This window comes from Eriocheir sinensis, chromosome 4 (genome assembly GCF_024679095.1).
Source record: "Eriocheir sinensis breed Jianghai 21 chromosome 4, ASM2467909v1, whole genome shotgun sequence".
Lineage (NCBI taxonomy): Eukaryota > Metazoa > Arthropoda > Malacostraca > Decapoda > Varunidae > Eriocheir > Eriocheir sinensis.
The window spans coordinates 27,632,295-27,643,636 of NC_066512.1; the positions used below are offsets into that span (position 1 = coordinate 27,632,295).

General features: G+C 46.2%; 1 protein-coding gene across 1 annotated transcript in view; it reads right to left on the bottom strand.

Moving 5' to 3' along the window:
• The window catches only part of LOC126981579 (organic cation transporter protein-like), a 45,747-nt gene extending 38,150 nt beyond the window's left edge, over positions 1-7,597 (bottom strand). The window contains exon 1 of the mRNA XM_050832992.1: positions 7,406-7,597. The gene's annotated coding sequence lies outside the window, so the exon portion shown is untranslated. The remainder of the gene's footprint in view (positions 1-7,405) is intronic.
• Between the last annotated feature and the right edge of the window lie 3,745 nt (positions 7,598-11,342).

An 11,342-nucleotide genomic window follows, 5' to 3' on the forward strand; every position in this document is an offset into this window, starting at 1 on the left:
AAATACTAACACAACCTCTACGAAACCCTTATGTCAGCTAATGTCAGACGCTTATGTCAGCTTAATAACTCTTTCTCAAGGCAACAAATTAATATAATCTGGGTCTCACAAGTGTTTCTCACATTCAAGATCAAGTGTTAAACTGTCACTTACCCAATGGAACTTCCTCCCCTGCAATTATTGACGCAACCTCAACGAAAACCTTGTCAAATGTGAGTGTATGTATAAGTCCCGCAATGTTTGAGAATATGAATGCTGTGTTGTTTATTCCAAAGGCTCAATGGATGCAGGCCAAGAATCGCACAAACAAGCTACTAAGGAACATTTCAAGGGGCGTCAGTAACAGAAGCGCTGACGTCATATCATGCTCAAGCTGTATTTAGCATCATTTAAAATTATTCTCCATTATTACGGTTCACATCTGGTCTTCTTACAACTGAATGGTCATCAAGATGTCAGAATCTGTGCAGAGGAGGAGGCTAAAAATAATTCACTGGTTGAGAAATTTGCAATATAAGAAATGGAAGGAACCCGACAATAATTGTATGGTAGTGGTGGTGGTGGTTGTGGTGGTCCTGTGGTGGTAATGGTGGTGGAGGTATATAGAGTAATGATGTTAGTGGGGTAGTAGTAGTAGTAGCAGTAGTAGTAGTAGTAGTAGTAGTAGTAGTAGTAGAAGTAGAAGTAGTAGTAGTAGTAGTAGTAGTAGTAGTAGAAGAAGTAAATTCACCACCATCACTATTACAACACCACCACCATCATCACCACCACCTTTACCAGCACCCATCATCACCACTAATACCACCACCATCACCACCACCACCTCGACCAATACCCAGCATCACCACTACCACCACCACCTAGTATCTCTCTCACCCTCCTCCATCACTCCCATAGCTCCCTCGCTCCTATCAGCCCCACTCCCACCACTATCAGCACCATCACCACCCCCACCAACACCACCTGTTCAACGAGGTAAGGAAGTGCTCAATTAACCTTGTGGGAAGCGCTCGTTGTAGATACCACCGCCAATACCACCATCATCACCACCACCACCACCACCGCCACCACCTTTTAACACCATCACCTCTACTACCATTATCAACACCACTGCCACCTCCACACCACCATCACCAATGTCATCACCACCTTCACCAATGTCATCACCACCTTCACCACTCATGAACAAAAACAAGAAAAGCAGGAAAGTAATGAGAGAGAGAGAGAGAGAGAGAGAGAGAGAGAGAGAGAGAGAGAGAGAGAGAGAGAGAGAGAGAGAGAGAGAGAGAGAGAGAGAATAAATGATATAGGAAGAGAGAACAAAAGAGGAAAGTAAGTATTTAAAAGAAAAGAAGGGAAGCAAGGAGGGAAAGAAAAAGAAGGAGGGATGGGAAAGGAAAAAAAAGGGAGAGAAAAACCACGAGGGAGGGAGGAAAGGAGGGAGGGAGGGAGGGGGGAGGGAATCAGCGAGGGAGTAAAGCGAGAAGACAACAGTAAACACTAAAAATAGAGAGAGAGAGAGAGAGAGAGAGAGAGAAGTGAAAATACAGAGAAGAAGAGGAAGGAAATGGTTCTATAAGTAGCACACAAGTGACATAAGTGGGAAGGGGGGGGAAATGGGGAGAAAGGGGGGAGGGGGGGAGTGGGGAAGGGAGGAGATGGTTAAAGAGAGGTAAATCAGGAAATGAGGACAGACTCTCTCTCTCTCTCTCTCTCTCTCTCTCTCTCTCTCTCTCTCTCTCTCTCTCTCTCTCTCTCTCTCTCTCTCTCTCTCTCGTTAGGATGTTGTATTTATCTTTACCATCTCGTCTGTTGTGTATGGAGAGAGAGAGAGAGAGAGAGAGAGAGAGAGAGAGAGAGAGAGAGAGAGAGAGAGAGAGAGAGAGAATCAGAATCAGAATCAGAATCAGAATCAGAATCATTTTATTCCATTAAAATGGCTTTTCTATACATTACAAGTATAACTGAATAACATACAATTTAAAGTAAGCCTTAAGCTAAAAGTTTTCTAAGCTATATAAATCAATATCAGAATAGTGTGAGCGTGCTCTCGATAGAATTCTAGTTGACATTTATATCATTATCAAGCAAGTAGTGTTTAAGGCTTTTTCTGAACACTTGTATGGTATTCGATAGTGTTACATGGTGTGGAAGAGCGTTCCATAGCCTGGGGGCCTTGTACTAGGAGCGAACGTGTCCCGCAGTGTGTGTTGGTGTGGAGAGAGAGAGAGAGAGAGAGAGAGAGAGAGAGAGAGAGAGAGTGGGGGAGGATAAATGTGGTATAAAAACAAGTAGAGGAGGAAGGACGGAGGGAGAAGAGGGAGAGACGGAAGAAAAACTGTGACAAGACTAATGAGAGAGAGAGAGAGAGAGAGAGAGAGAGAGAGAGAGAGAGAGAATAAATTAATTTAGATTTTAAGGATGATGAGTTATATTTTCCTGTGTGTGTGTGTGTGTGTGTGTGTGTGTAGCCTTGGCCTGTCTCGATCGTCCATTCCTCTCCGCCACTCTTTCCTTCACGCTGTTTCCTCTCAAAAAACTCTCTCTCTCTCTCTCTCTCTCTCTCTCTCTCTCTCTCTCTCTCTCTCTCTCTCTCTCTCTCTCTCTCTCACTCACACACACACACACACACACACACACACACGGGGGGGAGGTCACAAGGGGGTCAATTTGTGATGTTTCTGAAAATGCAATGAAGTCCTTTGAACACACATTAAGGAGAGTTCTGTAAAGAGTGACCAAGAGACGTACCCTTGTGGACCCTGTGGCTGTCTCTGGGAGGAGGAGGAGGAGGAGGAGGAGGAGGAGGAAGAAGAAAAGATGAATGGGAGAAGGAAAGAATGGAGGAGAAAGGGAGGCAAAGAGATAGGGGCATTATGAATGAATGAAGGAGGGATGAATGGAGCAGGACAAGAGGTAGGGAGGCAGGGAAGGAAAGTAGGAATGGAGGAAGCAGGGAGGAAGGTAGGAGGGGGCATAAGGAAGGAATGAAGGAGGAATGAATGGAGGAGGAATGAAGGAAGAAAAGAGGAATGGAAGAAAGGAAGAAATGAAGGAGGCAGGGAGGAAGGTAGGAGGGGGCATAAGGAAGGAATGAAGGAGGAATGAATGGAGGAGGAATGAAGGAAGAAAAGAGGAATGGAAGAAAGGAAGAAATGAAGGAGGCAGGGATGTAAGGAGGAGGGGGTATGGGGAAGGAATGAAGGAAGGAGGAATAGGTAGAGGAATGAAGGAAGAAAAGTGGAATGGAAGAAAGGAAGAAATGAAGGAGGCAGGGAAGGAAGGAAGGAAGGAGGAATAGGTAAAGGAATGTAGAAGGATGGAGCATGAGGAAGGCAGAAGAAACTGATGGAGGAGGAGAGGAATGAGTGCATGAGGAAAAGAGTTGGGGGAGGAGGAAGGGAAGGAGGGAGATTGAGAGGAAAACTTATCCTTCTACATCCAGGTGTGTGTGTGTGTGTGTGTGTGTGTGTGTGTGTGTGTGTGTGTGTGTGTGTGTGTGTGTGTGTACGCAGCCGTTACTCTCACTAAAACCCTCATGCATCACACCACTACCACCACCATACTCCCTACCTTCACCCCTATCCCCCCTCCCTGCCCGTACCCATGTCACCACCACCACCACCACCACCTCCGCCTTTCATCGACAGTGGCCTTGAGATGGGGCACCCTACAGCTCACAACACGCGACAACTCCCCACCCACACACACCCTCACCCATTCCCAGACACCGACCCACCCGCCCACACTCTCACCAACACACGATAAACCCCCCCCCCCCCCCCCAACACATCCACACCCATACGCGATGTGCCGCTATTACGGCTACTGGGGTAAATCACACAGCCCGACTTGTTTGACGCGCTTTAATACGGTAAACCTGGAATAAGTAATACAACACTTGTCAAACGACACAACACAACACCTTTACACCAAATGTCACCTTATCGCACGAGACAATTAAATAATTAATACCAAACTTTTACCTTACAATAATGAAGGGTCTGTGATAGCCTTTTCTGCTTCTGTCTGCGGAGACGGCACGGCTGCCGGAACAGGGACTCGGCCGTCTCTGCCGCCTCCGTCACACTCTCGTTCATCTCACCTTTCCGTCCCGCTGTCCTGCCCGTGGCAGACAGGGGCACGGCCGCCCGCTACCCGCTGCCTCCCGTTCCACTCTCTCCTCTCGCGCCTGAGTCAACCCGTCTATGGCCTCTCATTTGACCCTTGGGTCAAATATGAGGTTCGTAACTGCTCTCCTTATCTCTATCCTATTAGGCACTGTAAACAACACGCCGGGGCGCCCTGACAACTCGCTCGGGGTGTCCCGCTCTTTCCCTTACATTATACATTCATACAGTCTATACATTTGCCCTTCATAGGCGCGACATACCATAGGCGCGACTACACGCGACCACACACACCGACCCGCCCACTCACACCCTATCACACGCGACTCACACTCGCTCACACACGACAACCCCAAGACAAAGACACAAACCTAATCCCTCCCTTTGTAATGCCTAACCTAACGTAGCCTAACCTAACTTCCTAACCAAGCCTAACCTAAACTAATCAAGCCTGACCTAACACAACCTAGCCAAGTCTAACCTAACAACCAAGCCTAACCTACACAAACACAGCCACATGAACACAACTCTCTCTCTCTCTCTCTCTCTCTCTCTCTCTCTCTCTCTCTCTCTCTCTCTCTCTCTCTCCCCATGCAAATTATTGTAAATCATTGAGTGTACACCCACGACACACACATACACACACAGACATCTGCATACACGCAATAATTAGTTCACCTCCCGCCACCCTACAGCCGCTCAAACGCACCCCGACCAGCCTCTCCCCTTACTGCACGTCACCACATAAACACTCAGGCATTTAACCCTCCCCTCAGTCGGGTAGTTAAGGACACTCATACCAACCCAAACTGCATCATCTCCCCTCAGCGTCCTACAGTCAGTTTTCTTCTTCTCCCTTCCCCTCGTGACACCCAGCAGTCGTATAGTGTTTAGGTCAGTGCCAAGTTAAGGTCACATCACACCTTTAAAGGAGTTTCATATTCATCAAGACCACATCCCTATTACTCATACATTCATGATTCATCCCGTTACAGCATCTCAGTGTCACTTTGACCCTCATGTCCTCATAACCTACATAACCACCCACACCATAGTATTTCCCGTCTCACACTGTTTTTTTTTTTTCCTTCACAGCATCAGGAACTCTCCAACTTGCAGCTTAATTCCCCTCTCACACCTGATGCCCGACCAGCTTCCACGACCCAAGCCTCAGTTGCTTCCTCTCCTGACAAAACACACCCTCTCGTTTTTCCCCTTCACAGCATCACTAATAGCAAGGAAGGTAGAAAAGGAGGAAGGGAAGGAGTGAGAGAGGGAGGGGGGAAGAAAGAGAGAAAGGTAAAGAGGGAATGAGAAAGAAAGAGCAGGAGAAAAGAAGAGAAAAGGAAGAGGAAATTTTTAAAGAGTTCACTACCCATACCTGTAAATCTTAGCACGTTCTCCAACAGCACAACACAAACACCCACATCGTATATTTTTTTTCCTCTCAACCAAAACACAACCCCAGGGAGACACCAGTTTTCCTCCTCACAGCTTTACTGACCTAGCCAGACCAGCAACATCTTGTGATCTCTCAACACTCCACAGCTTTCCATACCTCAGCTTTATCCCCTTTCAACCAAAATGATATAACCTCAGGGACACGTATACCTACCCCTTTCCCCCTTTATAACAAAGCACAACCCCAGAAACTCCTTTTTTTCCCCTCACAACGTCACTCAACTACATACCCGCATCTTAACATCTCACTGCCAGCATCCCAGCATCCCGGCAACACGTTAGTCTGCAGTACCTCTCCCTCCCTGCCTGCTGCCACTCGTTGGTACTCCTGTCTCTCTTCAACAAACAGCCACAAACACAATAGTTTTCCCCTCACAGCATCACTCAACTACCTACCCGCATCTTCTTATCTCACTGCCAGCATCCCAGCATCCCGGCAACAAGTAACTTAGTCTGCAGTACCACTCCCTCCCTGCCTGCTGCCACTCGTTGGTACTCCTGTCTCTCTTCAACAAACAGCCACTAACACAATTGTTTTCCCCTCATAGCATCACTCAGCTATCTTCCCGCATCTTCTTATCTCACTGCCAGCATCCCGGCAACAAATAACTTAGTCTGCAGTCCTGCCACTCGTTGGTACTCCTGTCTCTCTTCAACAAACAGCCACAAACACAATTGTTTTCCCCTCATAGCATCACTCAGCTACCTACCCGCATCTTCTTATCTCACTGCCAGCATCCCAGCATCCCGGCAACACGTTATAGTCTGCAGTACCTCTCCCTCCCTGCCTGCTGCCACTCGTTGGTACTCCTGTCTCTCTTCAACAAACAGCCACAAAGACAATAGTTTTCCCCTCACAGCATCACTCAACTACCTACCCGCATCTTCTTATCTCACTGCCAGCATCCCAGCATCCCGGCAACAAGTAACTTAGTCTGCAGTACCACTCCCTCCCTGCCTGCTGCCACTCGTTGGTACTCCTGTCTCTCTTCAACAAACAGCCACAAACACAATAGTTTTCCCCTCATAGCATCACTCAACTATCTTCCCGCATCTTCTTATCTCACTGCCAGCATCCCGGCAACAAATAACTTAGTCTGCAGTACCACTCCCTCCCTGCCTGCTGCCACTCGTTGGTACTCCTGTCTCTCTTCAACAAACAGCCACAAACACAATTGTTTTCCCCTCATAGCATCACTCAGCTACCTACCCGCATCTTCTTATCTCACTGCCAGCATCCCAGCATCCCGGCAACACGTTATAGTCTGCAGTACCTCTCCCTCCCTGCCTGCTGCCACTCGTTGGTACTCCTGTTTCTCTTCATCAAACAGCCACAGAGACAATAGTTTTCCCCTCACAGCATCACTCAACCACCTGGACACTGCTTTTCCCCTTCACAGACCCGTGTCTCATCTCTCTCGATCCCGCCTGTTACCCCTCGTTGGTGCTCCTGTCAATCCTCTTCAAACAGTCACAGGAACACTCATTTTCCCCTCACAACATCACCAAACTACCCAGACACTACTTTTAACATTCGCAGACCCGTATCTAGCTTATCCCTCCCTGTTGTCACTCGTTGGTACTCGCATGACACTACGCTCACTACCCACGTTAGAAAATTGTCGAACCTAGAACATTATTATCAGTTTCAGGCCCAAAAACTGTCGTACAAACACAATTAACGTTAAGCAATCAAAGTTAGTGTAAAAACCGTTAAGTATTGATGTTTTTTGCAATAGTTATGTCAGAAACCAGGAAATACAATGTGCTGAGTATGAGAATCTAGTAAAGTTGCACTCGATCTTGGCACTCACCCTCGCCACGCCGCTCTGCGAGGCTCCTCCCAACACAGCAGCGGCACGCCTTCCTCGTGGCGGCTACGGGAAGACTGTGTGAGGAAGTGTGAGGACTGAGATGCCCGCCAGACAGCCAGCCAGCCAGCAAGAGGGGATGTGCCGTGAATACTGAATAGTGGGCAGCCCGCACCGTACCACACCGCACCGCTGACTCACACTGGGAAAAGAGAGAGAGAGAGAGAGAGAGAGAGAGAGAGAGAGAGAGAGAGAGAGAGAGAGAGAGAGAGAGAGAGAGAGAGAGGAGGGTGGGGGGTAGGAACATCAGTGAGCATTTGCATATCGCGATGACTGCTTACAACTGGTGTCACAAAACGTCAACTGGACATATTTTTCTTTATAAGAGAACGGAACATTAGAAGCCCGTGAGGAGGATGAAGGAACTGAAGCAACAGAAGGAAGGAATTGTGGGGGGAAGGGAAACGAAAGGGAAGAAGAGAGGAAGGAAAAGAATAGAGGGAGAGAGAAACATAAGGAAGGAGAGGGACAGGCTTAGGGAAGAACGACTGAAGATGAGAGAGAGATGAACAGAGGGCGTGAAAGAGAAAGGGAGAGATAGGTAGGAAGGAAAGGAAGATATGGTAAGAGAGATCGAGACAAAAGAAAGGAGAGGTACAAGATGAGAGAAAGACAGAGGAAGGAATGTAAGAAAAAGAAGAGAAAGGAATCGAGGAGGGAGGAACAGAAAGAGAGAGAGAGAGAGAAGAGAGGGGGGGGTGGGGGACAAACAGGTAGGTTAAAGAAGGGAAAGACGGAGGAAGGGAGGGAAGAACAATGGAAGGAGAAGAGGCAGATGCAGGGAAGAAGGGAGATACGGAAAGAGGTGAATGGAGAGAGGAAAGAAGAATATAGATAAGACAGATGGAGGGGCCAGAAGGGAAGATGAAGGACGGGAGGAGGGAGGAAGAAAAAGAGAATGGTAGGGAAGAAATGAGGGAGAGAGAGAAGGAAGAAGAAATAGGCACGGAGGTAATGACGCAATGTAACATGAAACCTCGATTCTTGACCACTATCTCCTCCTCCTCCTCCTCCTCCTCCTCCTACTACTACTACTACTACTACTACTACTTTTTTTTTTACAGCAAAGGAGACAGCTCAATGGCTTAAAAAAACAGAAAAAAAAGCCCGCTACTTACCGCCCCTAAAAAGATTAGTCCCACTATTATTACTACTACGGTGCCTCTATGTTTTTCTAAGTGTCTGGACGAAGCTCAGCACACCACAGGAGGGATCCGACGCGAGTGTGATTTTTCCTTGGAGGGAATGGTTGACGGAAACCCGTCGAAAAAGGAAAAAAATGTCAGTTCTTTCTTGTAGGTATCATATATATATATATATATATATATATATATATATATATATATATATATATATATATATATATATATATATATATATATATATATGTGTGTGTGTGTGTGTGTGTGTGTGTGTGTGTGTGTGTGTGTGTGTGTGTGTGTGTGTGTGTGTGTGTGTGTGTGGGTGTGGGTGCTTGTGTGCATGCGTGCTTTCTTCCTTATAAATCATTAGAAAAAATTTTTTTTTTTTACCCAAGAGTAACGGGAAGCAGGTGGCTGAATTAAACGTACTGTAAGTCATGGGTTCTTAACCTCTCCATGATCCCAGACCCCCATTGGATTGCTCAGTATGGTCACATACCCCTTCGCTTGACTGCTGATATCATCATCACCTAACTCTGACGGCGCCTACAGCTCAACAATCATTCATATTCAAAACAGTGAAGAATTGCAAGACGTTCGTGACAGGGTTGCCAAATATTTTGGGGGTCTAGAGGGCATCATAGGTTCATGAGGTGTGGGGAGGGTGGCGAGCGAAGCGAGCATGCGCAGGTGGTGGAGAAGTTTTGAAAAATAAGCAGTTTTAGGGGGATTTTGAGGCCGGTATAGAAATCATTGTGGGGCTATAGCCCCCACCCACCCTAGTCCCCCAAGAAATTACGGCCCTGTCCCCATATTTAGAACCACACTTAATTGCTTTCCAAATATTATAATATATATTCAAGAGAAAGAAATGTAATACAACTGAGTATTAATCAATTTTAGTAACAAAATAACACAAATTATAAATATTGAATAGCAGTGCTAGTTCTAATGTATCATTCTAACCATTATTAATAAATCAAATATATCTTAATATTCAAAGATTGAGTCCCATACCCCCAGCATTTGGTTCCCATACCCCTGAGGGGTATGAATACCCCCGGTTAAGAACCTCTGCAGTGTAAATACTATATATGCACAAGCACGGGCTGCCGCTTGTCAGCCTATTTCATTTTTTTCTTTTTTCTTCGTTTTTCCTCTCTCTCTCTCTCTCTCTCTCTCTCTCTCTCTCTCTCTCTCTCTCTCTCTCTCTCTCTCTCCTCCCAGCCCTCAGGAGCAGGATGGTCCCAGCGAGTCACATTATTAAGGTTGATGGCCATTGATCAGAGGCCCGCCGCGTGAGGGGGACAGGTGGCGGCAGCGGCGGACTGGCGGGGCGGCTCCACGCACACCCACGTCACACTGGCTCACCCACCCCCGTACCCATCATTCCATTCACCCACCTATAGCCCCTCATCCACCCACTCATCATGCCATCCATCATCATAAGCCAGCGTCCTGTCAGCCGGTCTGTCGGTGTGCAAGGTGGCTGATGAATTACACGGAAGAACTTCATTTCGGCGGATGGACTTGACTAGAATTTTGAGCGGTGTTCTCAGACGCTTCCGCCTCTCACATCAAGCACTAATTCAAAAGGCCGGAAAGAGAGTATTCGGGTTCTCATGAGTGTTTTTATAACGTATTTAGTATAGAAACTTTGCCTAACTTCCATTAGGGTCATACAACTATACCCCTTGAAATGCCCAAAACTCCAACGAAAGCCTCAATTGTCAAATGTGTGCGTCGGACGCCGCAGTGTTTGAAAATATGAGTCGTTAATGGCTAAATTCCACGCATTCATTGTCCCTCTCAGTAATAGTAATAGCTATAATTAGTCGTTAGTAATAGTTTGGTGTACAAGAAAAAATAATTGGAAGTGACGTGTGAAATTCAACAAAGGCGAATAATAGTTTAAATACTGCCTTTGTTTCATCGAGACTGCAACAATCTTAAGATTTTTTCGAAAAGGCGTTTGGAATTAATATATATGTTACTGTCATTTTGAGGAACTAGTCATTTTGCAAAATGCCCGCTCATTTTGAGAAATGACCTAAATAGTGGTCAGTTTGCAAAATAACCTTAAATATTTGGGCATTTTGCAAAAGCATCACAGTTATGGTCATTTTGCAAAATCGTCAGTATTGTCCTTGGACAATTTATTACAAAAACATTGTAAATATATACACAAATCACCATGCCATGAAATAACTTACCCCCTGCCCCCCCCCCCCCCCCCCTACACAGGTGTGGCACCACTTCACCGTTAACCCGTTCATCACCAGCGTCTCTCTCTCTCTCAAGGCCATTAATAACAAAAAACTTGGTTTTCGATTGATTGATCATTCATAGTCTTCACAGTAATTTTGAAGTAGTACACGCACCCACACCGTTAGCAGTAATTAGTTTATAATAACGCTATATCTGTCTTTTTAAACACTTGCAATAACCGGCGAAAACTGAATAAACAAGCCATTGAAGGCTGTATAACTTGGTTGAGTTTATTAAAAGGTCCAAGTTTAAGTGCTAAAATATATTCAAGCACAACAGGAACGGTATATACAAGCCGCGCACGAGTGACAAACGTGAGGATGTGCGGCTGCCAGCCTGTTACTAACTCACTGCTGGCAGGGAGAAATGCAAGCTATACAGAATTGTATTGTCACGCGATTCTTGGTGGTATGGAAAACTCCGTGCATAACAGCTGACTGGTCTGATGTCATTTTAGTCTTGAAATGTGG